We start from the raw sequence: 16957 nt of genomic DNA on the forward strand, positions 1-16957 counted from the left end.
TCAGAAAGTTACAAATTTTGAAACAACTTACAAATGAGAAACCCTAACTTCTCCCTTAAAACTCTTGAAAACGTGCTAAGCTATACTTTCATTCTTAATCTTAATACCGTATTATAAAGATATTTATACACTTTCATACGAAATTAGAAACAAAAACCCGTGCTTATATATGCATTCTGCTCGATCACACTTTCGATCGACCAAGACATCAACGGAGTCTCTCGGTCAACCGAAATAGATCTCAGTCAATCGGGAATATTACAGTGTACTTCAGTTGACCCAAAGATTCCTCGGTCGACCAAACATCACTGCACCAGACTAAAGACACTTTATCAATAATTTGGAAGACAATGAAGGAGATAGAATTTGAATTTTATAATGTATTGCCTTAAAGGAGAATGAACATATATAATTTTTTTAGGGTCGAGGTTGTCATGTGTTAAGGGTCTAGGTCGTGGTTGTCATGTGTTAAGGGTCTACGTCGTGGCTGTCATATGTTAAGGGTCGAGATTGTCATGTGTTAAGGGTTGTGGGGCCCATCGTTAGATATGTGTCAAATCCTCTCCATCCATTAGATTCAGAATTTAATTTCATGGGCCAAAGAATGAGTTACATTAAAAAATTCTATGGCCCCAAAGAAGTTTTCAATAGTAGGTTTTCAATCTCACTACTTTATGTGGTGTGGTTCACTTGAGCCTTTGATATGCCTCATTTTTTGGCTCATGCCCTAAAATGATATTTCAAAATGGATGGACGGGGTGGATAAAATACATACATCATTGTGGGGCCTAGTGGGCCAGTCGTCTCTTACTAGGTCCCGCTCCCCAATCCACATCACATCCCATGACGTTAATGCGTATTTCGAGCAAAAGCCTTTGCAGTAAGTTCCTACCACTGGAAGCCATGTTGGTCCCATCATAATGTTTGTGGGAAATTCACTCCGTCCATCCGTTTTGAAAGATCATGTTAAGACATGAGACTAAAAAATTAGATAGATCTTAAGCTCAAGTGGGTCATATGACTGGAAATAGTGGAAATGGGTTGCTTACCATTTAAACCTTTCTGAGCTCCACAGCCTCCATTGATGTTTACATGCAATCTAAGTCGTTCATAAAGTGGCTCAAATGCTCATAAGGTCTTTATCACGAGGATAAACTAAAAGAATAAAAATATTAGCCTGATCTAAAGCTTTTGCAACCCCATGAATTTTTCAACTACATGTGTATGATCTTTGCTATTTTCAGTTATGTGGTTGTGAACGGTGGAAATCAGCGCCCACGCTTTTTATCTTTGTTTCAGGGCTGTATCGGCTTATTAGAATTGATGTAGTAGACTTGAAGTCACCACTAGCCAATTAGTTCGAAATCCCGCAATCGGCTAGAACTTGCAAAATCTGTAGAAGCCGAAGAATCTGGAGACTCTCTTGCTTTCAGTTGAATTCTAATCTGCGACATGGGATTTCGAGTAAGGGACCTCAGTTACAAAGAGGAAAGGTATTAGGCACCTTCTCTGCCCGTATGGGTGTAAAGTGTTTACTTCGTGTGGTAAGGTGATCTTGGGGGATAAGATGATTGGATGTAAAACATTAAAATGAGACTAGACGGACTAAGATTTTTGATGTAGCAGAGTCCGGAATCCCGACAAGCCACAGAGCATACGTACAAAAAATGTCTAGAGTAGAAATGAGGTTAAGAGGAGATGTGATGATACAAGCATGATATGTAAGATAACTAGGCTACCATGAATTTCTAATGTGACAAGATCCGAAGTTCTTGCAAGTCACAGAGCATACATTTAATGGAAAACTTAAAGGAGCAGGGGGGTTGAGATGGAAAGTAATGATGCGATTTAACAAAGTATGAATGTTATTGATGATGGCTCAATCTTTGGCTTGCACTTGAAATGGCTTAGATGTTTAGGCATACCATGGTTGGAAAGGATTGACCTAAGTGGGATTGGTAGGGTAAAAGATGGTTGAAGAGGTTAGAGGGCAGTGGGCTAAAAAAGATGGGAGCTTGGGTATTCAGGCACTCCCTCTCACTCTCACTCACTTACTTTCTTTCTCTTTTTCTCTCCCTTATTCTCTTTCTCTTTGTTGGTTGGTAGTTGTTGGTTTTCTGAAATGAAGAAAGGAAGGCAATATTTATAACATCTTGTGATGGTTTTCTGGTAATTCTAGAAATTATGGTGGGTAAATGATGATGTGACAGCTTTGAATTGGTGGAGGGAAGGGAGATGCCACATGACACTTCTTTATAGGTTTAAAGGGCTTAGTAAAATGATAAATACGAGGAATTTTGGGGTCAAATAACGCAACATAGTTGACTTTTGAAAGGAGTAACAACTGTAGCTTGGGGGCACATTTTTCGAGAGGAGGCAGTAATTGGATTACCGCCCTTGATTGTACTTATTCGAAATTCAGTCGGGCGGTAATTGGATTACCGCCTCTCTCTGTTTGCTTTCGTGGTTTAGCCGATGGGCTTGTTTGGCTCCAAGAGTGGCTAGGGGCTTGCTTTTGGAGATTTGGCTCGAAGATGGCTCAAATATGGCTCAACTTTGGGTGATGGCGTGGGTATGGCTCGGGTTCAGTTAGGGTTTGGGATAATGGCTCGGGTTTGGCTAGGGTTTGGGATAATGGTTCGGGTTCGGCTAGGGTGTAGGATAATGGCTCATGTTCGGCTACGGTTTGGGTTAAGCTTAGAAATGGCTAAGGTTTTAAGTAGGGTTCAGGGTTTAGGTTTAGTCCATAAGCATCGTCCACACTTTGTCAAGTTGCTAGCATGAGTGTGGTGTCTACAATGGTCCACTTGAGCTTTGGATCTACCTCATTTTTGGGCTCATATCATAAAATGATTTGAAAAAACATGTGAAGGGCGTAGATTTCTCACAAACACCATAGTGCCCCACAATGTTTACTGGTCACACCCCAAGTATAGGGTTGTAATGTAGTAATAAACTCGGTAAGACCGAGGTCGAATCCACAGGGACCGAAACCTGTACGTAATCTGAAAATAACCAGAACTAGAACTAGAGTAAGATGAAATTTAAATTAGGGGTAAATAGGAGAATACTGATGAATAATCAACTAAAAACTTGTAAAAATCAAATGTAGGAAACTAGGGTGCCAAGGATCCACTTGTAGAGATCAGGGAGATCTATACTTAATTCATGAATTCAACTGGACTTTGAGTCTCATCTTCATCCAGTTGGAAGATATACCATGAAGATCAAATCTGAACTTCTTTTAATCTAAATTTTAATAGATAAGACGGATGTAAATTAGAATAGATTCTATCACAAAATCATGCCCATGAGACAAAGTAAACAACAGAATTAAACCAATCCACAGCCAATCTGAGAGATGTATGAATGTTAGGAAGGGTTCCATCATCCAAACATGTCCAAGGGGCAATTGTGAACAGCAGAGCTTCCTAACTACATAATCACAATCATGAAAAGGAAATACTCAAAGCCATTGTAGATCTATTATAAGTCACAACAAACCATTAAAAACTAAAGGTATTCCTTAAATTCAAACTAGATCAACATCAGGTTCAGCATGAATCAAAATCGTAGAGCTTCTCCCATCACGCCACAAGCTTCACCTATTAGCCCTAGCTAAGAGGTTTAGCCCGACATGATTAGGCTAAAACACTCAAAAAAAAGTATAAAAAAATACTAATTCAAGAAGAACAACTCTCTCTCTCTCTCTATGCACGTCCAAGCTCAGATGCCTCCACGGCTGCACGTTCCAAAGGATGCCCGAATCTCTCTCACATCTTTCTTTTATAAGACCACCAAGGTCGGTTGGCTAGGAGTGTGGAGAGGTGAAGTCGGTGAAGGAACTACGCACGCAAAAGATAGCCAGTTGTACTCTTTTTGCAGCAAACAGCTTGCTCCCGCCTCAACCTGCTTTTTAACACTGTGGAAGAACCTCGAACGATAGATTTGAGCCGTTTAGTCTTCTTAAGACTGGTCGGTCACACCTTAAGGCTAGTTTAGACGATCCAAATAGACGGATCGACCATCTCCTCGACTGTAGAACGGCCCTACAGTAATCAGTTCTCGCAATGTGCAACAGAGCCTGCGCAACCGTTCGCTGTGACGTTGGTCGGGCCCATGAGAAATGTTGGTTGATAAATCTACGCCGTCCACTGAATTCAAATCAAAATTTCGGTTAGAAATGCATGGTTTTTGATCGCCCTTGATGCGGCCCACTTGATTGATCTTGGGACATGGTTCTACCGTCCATCACACTTTGCATCCTCTTGTTGGCATTCTTCAAACCAAGAACAACTAGATATGAGTCAAGACCGTCGTATGATTTGAATGGGCGGTTCGGATCGGACCTATAATTAGGTATTGGTGGCCCATCAAGATCGCCCGTAATGCTCTGTTCGAGCGTTTCGCAGCACGCAGAGGAGAAAATTTGAATTTGGCTAGAATTTGGGGTCAAACAGCGTTTGACCACTATTATGGATTCAGTGCACTGCGAGTGCCCTGCTTTCTGTGCACTTTAATCACATGAAGTAGGCACCACCTTGATGTTTTCAGGAAATCCGTTCCATCCATCCGTTTCTTCACCTCATTTAAGCTGTTGAGACCAATTTTGAATTATATCCAGATATCAGGTGGGCCCCAAAGTGATAATTCATGGGCTGATTCGATTGTTGGGCTACTTTCACAGGGATCCAAGGGCTAAAATTCGACGTGTATGGTTAATTTATGGTCCTCAGGCCATATATATAGATTCGAGCCAAACAGATGATGAGAACGCTAAGATCTTGCATTTTGGATGACTTTCGGGCCCGTTTAACGTGAGTGGCCTAATTTTCTCGAATCTCTGGTGTGTAATTTCTTCGATCTTGGTCTCCTGGGGTTTGTCCCTTGTCTTGATGACTTCTGAGTATTAAATCTATGGTTTTAGTACCATTTTTCAATCCAGGCTCATAAATTCACCTTGCAGCACAAACACGATTAAAATAGAGCGTTAAACGGTATCAGGTTCATAAGATTAGGTAATAACTGGGGTTTGATACGCCATATGTGACCCTCAACACCTACCCCATTTGAATCCCTCCCGTCATCATTCCTTAACTGCTGATGGGCTTAATGTAAATGGCTTTTTCATCCCTTTAAAATTCCCGAAAGGCTCTCAGAGCTAAAGAAATATTTTTTTTAGAAAGGTTATTTTTTGGCACGTTTCACAATACCACAAGGCTATTTTAGTTAAAATTTCATTTTTTTAAGAAAAAAGAAAAACATTATTACTAATATGGTGAACAAAATATAAACAATTACTCACTATATATATATATATATATATATATTATTGCCCGTCGGATGTTGATCATTTTTCCAATTTTAACGTGTTAAAATGTATGTTATTTTAGTCTAATAAATTGTATATATCTTCTTTATTAGTAACTTATTTAGTGTTCATTGTTATAAGCATATATATGGATTAATGGTTATGATTAGGACATATTAGTTATGACACTTCATTGATCGGATTCTCCATCTTTAGGGAATGAAGTAAAGACAAGTTTAATGTGAAATGCATTGTAACATATCGTCTTTTTTCATACTTGATGTGATTGTTATGTATATAATGAGTCTCTCCGATGGGACATTATCCCCAAACATATGTAAGTAAGTGCATATGTATACGATGACTAGATTAGGAAGTCTAAGTTAATATTAGCTATCCGGTACTAACTTGTAATTTTTATGCTCGCTATGTTTACTCTCAGGCTTGAGAGCACTTAGGTCTTAACGTGGATTTGGCATATTGCTTTAATTCACTGATGTATGGGCTTTCTAGATAAATCGAGATGATTGCGGTAGTCAACCATATTACATGGAAATTAAGATTCTCAATAAAATATGTATGAACTTTATTGGTTTATCCTTATATTAGGAATTAGAATAATTGATTAACATAGTTAACCAAATTAATTAGTTTTGTAAATTATTTTGATTAAACAATTAATTTTTGAAATTATCATATTTATTATTTTGTAAAATTAATGGCTTAATGTTACTTTTTTAATGATCAATCATGATTGTGAGATATAATAGATTAGGATAGTGGGCATTAAGGTGGTATATATGTTGAAGAATATGTGTATAATAACATGAGACAAGATAATCATATACATTTATGCAGTATGTACATGCGAAAACGTCCATATTTAAATGAGTTAACTTGGTTAAAATTTTTGTATTGCCAAGTAAGTGTACTATGGCGTTGGATGTAGTTTAAGTAACCTATGACGATTACTCAAAATAGATCTCTTTCTGTGATAAGAAAATTTGAGAGGCAAATGATTATGGGTTTATAAATATATGAGGGTAGCTTAAGAAGTCCTACAAAGCTCCACACTTCAGAAAAACTTAATTGGCACATAGAATAAAAAATACTTGATGGCTAGTCCAAGAGAATAATTAGAAAGAGATTGAGCATTATAACATGACAGGGGCTTAGAAAGTCCTCCAAAATTTCAAAAGAGCTTTCTTAGCATGTGGAGTGAAAATGCGATGTGGTTGGATCAAAAGAATAAATTTATTTTTTTTAACACACGCACACACACCCCCACACACTCACGCCATAGTGGGCTTTCACAACCTATGGACACTCGAACCCTTGACCTAGTGTTGAAACTCTAGGGAGTCTACCACCCGATCAAGAGCAAGGATCCGATCAAAAGAGTAATTAAAGAGAGTGTCATTTGTCTTTCATTCTTTATAAAAAAAAGTTTTAAAAGGATTAGTTTTAAGCTTATGTTATTACATGTATGCTTGAAAGCATATTTGGTTTAGTTTTTTCACTTTCAATATGCATCAATGCCTACACAATATTTCACTCTCTATGGAGGGGTGGAATGGCTACTATGCTCTGATTCCCTAATCCCTCACTTTTTTAGTTCTAGCCCATCAATATGATAGCCAAGAAAATTTGAGAATCAGCTTAGTCACACAGATAACCAATGCATAGCCTCTCATTGACCGAGAGCGGATTAGGTGTGGCCCTGCCGTGGGGCTTACCGTAATGTATGTATTCTACACATTCACACCATTCATCCATTTTGCCAGACATTTAAGGACATGAGCTCAAAAATGAAGTAGATTCAAATCTCAACTAGACCATATCATACCATAGGAAACATGGATGTTTGAATGCCCTATCGTTAAAAGTCTGTAATATTTACTTGTCATCTAACATGTTGACAAGGTCACATAAACCTGGATGGAGGTAAAAAACCAAATAAAAGCTTGATAGAAAAAGGCTTTTGTTGCCAATTAAAGGACAATTACCACTTTTTCTTATGATATTGTCCACTTAAGAATTGGAACTACTTCATTTTCAGGCATGCCCAAAAATGAATTTTTTTTTTTTTTTTTTAATGAATAGAAGACAGAGATATAGAAGACATACATCATGGTGATCCTTATTGTAAAGGCCGCATTGTCATAGGTGAGGCCGGACAGCACCTAATCCGGTCCCCATTGGAAGTGGATTAGGTGTTACCCGGGCCCAACTTGATGATGTCTTGTATATCCATGTAGTCTATCCCAGCCAATTTTAGGACGGGTCCCAAATATTATGCAGTTTTAAATTTCAGGTGAACCACACCACAAGAAATAGTGGTGATTAAGTGCCTGACCATTAAAAATTCTAAATGATCCATCATAAGGTTTCTATAACGTTTATTTGCAATCCAACCTGTTGATAATGTCAAGAATATCTGGATGAAGGGAAAAATACAAGGATCAGCTTGATTCAAAACTTTTGTTGCTCACAAAAAGTTTTTAATGGTCCACATGAGATATTGATCTTCTTGAGGTTTGTGAACGCCTCACAAAGTTAGGGTAACACCCACTAAAAGTGTTACCGGGTTAATAGCTAACCCACTTCCCACATGAGAAGCTGTAAAAAGCACAGACAAGATCCAAACGGTACATTGAGCTGGTCCTACATGGATGTGGATTTCCTGGAAAGGATCTTCCTTTACGAAATTCCTGCAATGGAATGCTAGGTAGGGTCCACCATGATGCTACTGTAAAATCCACCTCCTCCATTCATTTTTTCATAATATTTTAGGACGCGACCAAAACTCAAGTAGATCCAAAACTCAAGGCAGCTATAAGGTGGTGTTAGGCGCATGGGTTTAAATGATATTAGGTGGGAGTGGGTTTTAAGATCACATCGGTGATTGCAATGTTTTGTTTGGGACTCACCGTAAGGTATTGGTTGTGAAGTCTCTTCTTGGAATCAGAGCTGGGGCAAGGGTTTCTGTAATCCTACTTTAGGTTTGGTGTGCCTAGTGGTCGGTGTTATGTGAACCCCACCTTGATGTATGTGTTTTATCTATGCCGTCTATCCATTTAGAAAAATAAATTTAGGGCTTAATCACGAAAATGAGGTCAATACGAATCTCGGGTGGACCATACCATGGGAAAACAGTAGTGATTGAATTACACCATTAAAAACCTCTTAGGGCCAACTGCACGGTCCAAAATGATTAGCCAATCCGTTTCCCAAACATGAATGAGGATGGCCTCCAAGCCATAGGATTAGAGGACAATTTTCAGTGTAATCATTACATTTTGGCAATTCTATCCCACTTAAACTAATCTAATCCCAAGCTCCAAATACCCCTAAAAGGAGTAAAACTGGAGCAAGTGTTAATTCAAGTTACTAAAGTTGAAACCTTTCCGGCTCCACCTTGATGTTTATATACCGTCCAAACGGTTTATAAGCTCATTCCAACTTGTATGAAGTAATACGAAACTTTTGTTGCCACGAGAATGTTTAAACGGTCACTGTATCTCCTCTGTTTCCTCTCGTGCGGCCCACTTGAGTTTTGGTATCTTGTACTAAAATAATCGCGGTGGATTTTCCAGTAAGATCATGGTAGGCCCCACCTAGCATCCCAGAGGCAGGAACTTCCTGCAAAAGGCTTTCGCAGGAAATCCGCGTCCGTCGTTTACAGTGAACGGACAAAAATAAATAAATAAATACCCAGAATAATCATTGCTGTACAAATGGATGCAGAGGTACAAGAGAACGATAGCTCTCATTCAATGACGAGAAGTACACAGATTGTCCGATCATAGTAATCATTAGTCAATGTCCAAGTAACGGTGGAGATCACAAGATGAACGGTCTGGATCTAATTCGCATCTGCCATGTGTAAGTAAAGCGATGCAGAGCACGGTAACCACTGTGACTCTGGAGGCACTGGATTAGTGAGCGTTGATCCAGTAGCACGGCATTTTCGTATCTCTAGATCGTGTAACGTACAAGTGACACATGGGTATTTTGATCCTAACCGTCCGTTCTCCCTGATCAACAATTCACCATCTACTGCCCAAAATTTGATTTACTGGGACAATCCTAACCATCAAATTAGCTGAGCTTTTTTTCACAGATTTTGATCCATTGATGACTTTTGTATGTCATTGGTTAAAGAGTTAGAATTTCCGGCACAGTATAATTTTGTAATATAGTCCATTGACTGGTGTCCTATCAAACTAACGGTTTAGATTAACTCCCGACTGTGAAACGTGTGAAGCAATGACAAAAACGTACAGTACCTCCCACGAAAGAAGATCCGAGTTGGATATTGTCGGTTGAATCTTAGGAAAGGAAAGTACGTATGAGGTATTTTACCATAGTCTTCCAGACTATAATACTTCGTACACGTCTAGCCACTGTATATACAAGTACAACGTACGTTCTATAATCCAAACCGTCCAAAAATCAAGAGAAATGAATATGGAAAATAAACACCCATTTATTATAGATTGCAAGTTCAAATATTAAAAGAAATTATTGTTATTTTTGGTTCAATCTGTGATATTTTTAGTTTGAAATCCATCCATCCAAGCCACATAATATGATTTGGACGGATGAGATCGAGATGATCCTACTCAATATTTTCATGACGTGTGTTCGTATGTATCATATTACGTACCCAAGTGGAGTATTGTTCTGTTACTCGTTATATACTTTTACCGAAGTAATTCAGGGATGGTTTTTTTTCGAATGAAAGTTCAAAAATGCCATTGGATAGTTTTTCTCCTTTCAAGTCAATGAAGTCGAGAATTGTGGAGCCCACATGATGCCTGTATAAAATCCGATCCATCTAACATTTGACATCCACCGTAGTGTTTATGCCACCCAAAAATCTGGTGCATTGAATTATCGGATGATCTACACTTGAATTCAGATATTTTTGAGTGGTGTATATTAGTTTTAAGATCTGGCCCATCTGATCGTTTGATCTCCCATAATTTTAGTATTTATGATAATCATGTTAAGATGCATCTGTTGGACGGGCTGGATGTCAGTCAGATACCGAGTGGGCCTCACAATTTTACATTCACCACATTTTTAAGGAAAAAACAAAAAATTGAGGGTGTTTTGGTAATTTATCATTAATAATTATGCTCTGTTACTTCCGTTCGTGGAGGCATTATTTGGTCAAAAAATCGAGAAGATAGAAAAAGAAGAAGAATAAGATGATGAAAACGCCTTCCAACCATGTTTTCACTTTTACAGCTCCGGACTTACTGATACTCTGGCGGGATATGACAGACGAGCGCATGCACTCTGCACGTAACTCATTGAAAGAGTTGATACTCTGGCAGAGTGTAGGGAGATACGCATGCACGTAATTAAACCTTATACAGGAGGTACGTACACAACTCAAAATTAAACCATTCATGCCCTGGGCCCCACTTTCAATATGTTAAAAACTAAACGGGAGCAGACTAGGCGAGACCCCGGATCCACCGAGGTGGGTGGGACCCTGATGTATGTGCCTTAAATCCACACCGTTCAACCATTTTGAAAGCTCATTTGAGGGCATTGACCCAAAAATGAAGCTGACTCAGATCTTAGGTAGACCACACCACAATAAACCGTTGTGCTTGAATCCCACTGTTAAAAACTTCATGGATTCAAGCAGAAGGTTTATTTCCCATCCAACCTGTTGATAAGGTCACAGACACCTAGATGAAGAGACCACACAAATATTATCTTGATATAAAGCTTTTGTGGCTCACAATAAACTTTTAGTGGCCAATTACTACTATTTCCTTACTTTGGTTCATTTGGTATTTGGAACTGCTTCATTATTTAGATCATGTCCTCATATGAGCTTTCAATATGGATGGACGGCGCAGATGCAGTCATATACATCACAGTGGCCCCATAGTCACGGGTCTTAAACACCCTGGTGGACTGGCGGTCTCACCTAATCGGCTCCGTTATAATCAGAGTTTGTACGTGTCATTGGCACCTTGTATTTGAGGGAATTTAGAGGATTTGGAGAATTTCTCTCAAACTCATTGTTTGGTTGTATTTTTAAATGTAAATGGAATCAAGGGTATTTGTAATATATATCTTTTGCATGTTTTGAGATATTATCTTTTTTATTTTTGTTTTTGGTTTTTTTTTTTTTTTTTTTGTAATTTAAGTATAATCTAAATGAAATGTCTCATTTACTTTTTTATTCAAAAGTAGGAGAGTTATATGTATAATAAAAAGCATTAATTATTTTTTTCCAAAAGTGGAGAGTTATATGTGTAACAAAAGGCATTGCTAGGCTATTTATCCATTGTATGCATAATATGCTAATAATACTCCAAAATAAATCAATTATTGGCTGCTATACTAAAATTATGTTAAAAAAAATTAAACTATCCAAACGTTGGTCACCTAAATAAACCATTGAAAATTGTCGGTGAGTAGCTTATTTCTAATCCTTATATTTGTGGCCCACTTGAAGTGTGAAATTTCCTTAATTTTAGCCAAATTATATATTTCAACGTGCTTATTACAATTATTTTGTCAATATTACACACATATACACATATTTGGGATATTAAAGGTTATTTAGTTAATTAAATTTGAATCTTATAAATGTACTTTGGAATTCCAAATGCAAGGTTTGGATTCCAGTGCAATTCAATTGCAAGTTGCCAAAAAACACAATTGAAGATTTAGAACCACACATTGATTCCGTATTTGTAATTTTGAATTCTAATGCATTTCAAATACTAACTGCCAAACGGGCCCTAAAATGATTGTTAATCTGCTGATTGGTGTACATCCAAGAGACTGTTAAAGGCCCTTCGGTCATTTGAATTTTTGTTCATCACCAACCTATTGGAGGATCTATGATTTAGACGGTTTAGGTACTTCTGGGCATATACCGGGAATAAAATTTTATAGTGCATGCATGTGAACCATTGTATTCTTCCAAAATGCTTAAAAGGAGCTCCCATCAAATCAGATTGGATCCTGTAAGATGGATGTAACACTAAAATTAGATCTGTTGAATGACCTGACCTCTAATTAATGGACATTTGCTTGTAGATTGGCCCAATCTAAGGTGGGCCAGAGAGGATGCTCAAAAACTAGGTAGAGTCTACCGTGATGTCTTTGAGAAATCCACCGCGTCCAAAACTCAAGTGAACGGCACGGTAGGAATAAGTGTATAGAGAAATGTTTATCATTGGAAACACCCTTAGATCTACTCTAATGTTTATGTGCTATCCGTACCATTCATAAGGTCATTCCTACTAAGATTAATTAAAAACAAATATTATTACTCTGATCCAAAACTTCTATAGCCCCACAAATGTTCCAACAGTTGACGTTCAAACCTCATTTGCAGTCCTATGCCCACTTGAGTTTTGGATTAGCCTTATTTTTTGGCTTACGGTCCTTGCATGAGCTGACAAAATGGATGGACAGGTGAATTTCTCACAAATATCATGGTGGGTCCACCTAGCTTTTAGGTGCAAGAACTTCTTAAAGCCAAAGACATGGAACTTCGAAAGTGAGTTACACGTATGTCGCCACTACAGGATTTTAGGGCGTGGGTATCAATCATCATACAGTCTCTAAAGCAGAGTCTTTCCAAACATAGTGGCAGATCTTGACATAGAGAATTGCCTGTAGTATCTTGAGAGATTTTCACATTTTATAGTTTTTTGGTATATTATCCATAAAATTATGAGGAAAATAAAATAATCTTAAAAATATTTGTTATTGATTAGTCAATATTTTGTAAATTACATTTATACTTTTTATAGTGAGTAGTTTGAAATTTTAAATAAATGTTGAATAAATATTGTGAGAAAATCGACAAAAAGTGAAAACTGCTAATATTTTGGAAATATTGTGAAATTATCATAACAACTTAACACAACGTTTTGAAAGCCTCCATTCCTAATAAGAGAAAATTAAAATAGGCATCCTATAGATATGTGGATGGAACACCATCGTACCGGTTGAACAAGGGTTCCGGTCCTTCCAGAGTGGTAGACTCTGAGGACTTTGGTGAAATCCCACTACAGCGTGCGCGTGGGTGTGTGGCCGCTGAACGGGGCAAAAAAAAAATGAAAATGAAATTAAACAAGTCTTTAAAAAAATCCATTTTATTAAATAAAAATAAAAAATTTATTTTTTCAAAATTTTAGAATCATCTTAAAAAAATAAAAAATAAAAAAAAGAACCTTTTTAATCTCATACATAATCAATAAAAGTATGTCATTGATAAGTAGGTACCTAGAGACGTTGCTTTGCATATTGCATTAACCAAAATCAAACCATCTTAAGTTGCGGGTCCCACTATCAATAGGTGATAGCCTTAAAACAATCCTAAATTCTGGTTTTATCAAAGCTTGTACATGTTTTGGGACTTCTCTATTTTTCACTCAACCGTAGATCATAATTTATGTCAATTGGGCCTTTACTTTTGGACGGTTCAATTTGAGTCAGTAAAACTAAGAATGAACTACTAATCAAGAATGTATAATTTTTCAGTATATGCGCATCAACCTTCACGGTCTACCTTACTATCAAAAGTTTGGGACCGGATTAGGTGCAGTTCCACCCACACCCAAGAGGGTGCGGCCGTGGAGCCCACCTTGACTTATTTATTCTATATGGACTAAAAACTTCCTAGGGCTCACCTTAATATTTCTACAGGGCATGTTTGGTTTTTGAAATTGAATGGTATTGAATTGTATTAGATGGGATTAACATCATCATTATATGATGATTGCATGTCTAGAAATACTATGGTATTGTAGCCATCCAATCCAATGTTTGGAATAAAAATTTTGCTACAGGAAAACATTGAATTAAGCAAAATCATATTTGGTGGACCATGGAATTATAATTAACAGACCAAATTCAAAACAGATGTTGTTCACATGTACACATATATAACTAGAATGTCACATGTAAACGGTATATATGGATGGACAACATAGATAAAAGTATGCATCAATGTGGGGCCTACATATGCAGTAGATTTTAAAATCCACTAAAATCTTGCACAGGACCAAATTCAATTCCATGGGACTAAATGCAATTCCATCCCACCTAATCCTTTCGGAATGCTAGATGGAATTGCAAGGGATCGAATGCTATTCTATCCCACCTAGTCTCATCTAATGCCCAGTGTGCCAAACACACCCATGATGTTTATTTGCTATCCAACATGATGATAAGATCACATAAACGTGTACGAAGGAATAAAATAGATATCATCTTGATCCAAAACTTTGGTGGCTATTAGTGGTCAATCACCATTGTTTCTTATGTTATGGTCCACCAAATAATTGAATCTTATTTTTGAATTCATGCACTAAAATGATCCCAAAAAAAAAAAAAAAAATGGAATGCTCGGATGTAGAATAAATACATGGAGGTGGGCACCGCGATAAGGGCCTCACACCTAACCCAATCCCCAAAGGTTTTGCACTTCCTCTGTTCAAACAACTGTAGAGAGATTGATGGAAAGATCAGGTGGGCCACACCCAAGAGGAACAATTTTAAATTAATCCTCAAACTTCTACAAGTTCACGCGAGTTATCCCTCCTGTGTTCTGTCTCATGCTTATTTTAAAGTACATGTTAATTCAGTGGTGCTGCAACTGACCAATGGACCCGATCGAATATACACACCGTGGTACGCCCCACACAACCTATGGTTAATGTCTACTCCCCACTGTTACCCATGGTGTGCCCCACCACACTGATGGATTCGGCTGAATTTTAAATCCAGACGTTAAAATTGAATGGGGCATCAGATGTACGGAGTGGATTTCACACAGTTAACGAGTTGGGACCACAGTGCTCGATTATTGTAACTAGGGTCAAACAGGTGGTGTACAAGAAGGGAAGTAAACGGTGGAGAGCAAGATTGCTGGTATTTTCAAGCTGTGAATTCCCAACCAATGAGGCAAAGATAGGCCCTACTAAATATAGACCGTAGATCTGCAGACCCTTCCTCGAAATAAAAGCTCGAATAAAAACACGCGTACAAGCCCAGCATTTATGGATTGCTTTATCTGGATGAACAAGGGTCCACCAAAAGGCCTGCTCCTGCGTACTGCCCATCTGCACCTGTTTTGATGCTTTTGACGCATGCATTTCGATTTCGTAAATTCACCTAATGCGCTCTCTTCCCTCTCCGTGCGCCCTTTTAAATTTTTTTCGTAATTTTATACCGAAGCACGCAGGTGTACCTTGTTCTGTGGTACTTTTTCTCACCGAATGCATTCTACGTGGAACTTTCATAAGATCCACTCCGTCTATCAGATATTGTGTCTGATTTTTTCCGTTGAATATAAAAATTATGATGATGCAATATTCATGTGGGGAACGAAACAGGAAAGAATTGGGAAGGGTTTCTCTTCATTAGATTTGTGAAGGGTCCTATCTGGTTTTTATATGCCATCCAATCCATTCATCTGATATGCCTCGTCAGCATGAAAGAATTAACAAGAAATCGTAGTATTACAAAACTCAGGTGGGCCATACCACGTACATTTGGAGGTTTTAGGTATAATTTTACGGGTGGCCACCTGAGATCAAGGCCAAAAAAGGGTGTAGTATCTAATGGACGGGGTGGATTTCATGTACTTTCAGTCCATTGCCCGCTCCTCTGGGTGGTGTTGGCAACACAATCGATGGACGTGGGGACACACAGCGCCCAACACATGGACACGACCACGAGGCCCAACTTCATGGATTAGTTTTATATCTATGCGGTCCATCTGTTTTGCCTCCTCGTTTTAGGGAATGAACCCAAAAATAAAGCAGATGGAAAGCTCAAGTGGACCACACCACGAGAAACAATGATGATTGAACACCTACCATTAAAAACTTATAGGCAGTCATGAAAGTTTTGGATTAGGTTAATATTTGTATTTTACTTTCATTCAGGTCTGTATAGGGCTGTACACAAACCAAGTTAGCTCGGATAGCACGCTTGAGTCGACTTGAAAAAGCCCTATTCGAGACGGTTTGAAGCCGAGTTTGAGTTGAGTTGAGCTGATTTTTTGACCTTGTAAAAATTTCAAATTGAGTTTGAGCTTGCTCGAGCTTGACTTGACTCCGATCGAACTAGTTTGGTGACTTAGTTATTTTAACATTGATGTTGCTCACCAAGTGTTTGATAAAATGACACCCTGATCCATAGCTCAAGTGGTAAAATGAGTGAAAGATACCTCCATATAGCACTTAGGTCTTGGTATCAATGCCGGTGGGGGTGGTTAACACTGAAGTGTGAACTGACAGTGGGGAGTACTAACAAGCTAACATTAATATATATATATATATATATATATATATATATATATATATATATATATATACATACACACACGTTTGATAAAATGACTCAACAAAGTGTGTAAAACAAAATGACTCACCGGAGTGTTTTGCTAGTGCCAAGGAAGGCATGTTTCATTTTTTCTTGATTTTGATGTTGCCTATAAGGTGTTTGATGAAATACTGATAAAACAAAATGACTCAACAGAGTGTTCGCTGGTGGCAAGGAAGGTATGTTTCATTTTTTCTCGATTTCGATATTGCCTACAAGGTGTTTGATGAAATACTGATAAAACCATTGCTGGTGTTCTACATA

This window comes from Magnolia sinica, chromosome 4 (genome assembly GCF_029962835.1).
Source record: "Magnolia sinica isolate HGM2019 chromosome 4, MsV1, whole genome shotgun sequence".
NCBI lineage: Eukaryota > Viridiplantae > Streptophyta > Magnoliopsida > Magnoliales > Magnoliaceae > Magnolia > Magnolia sinica.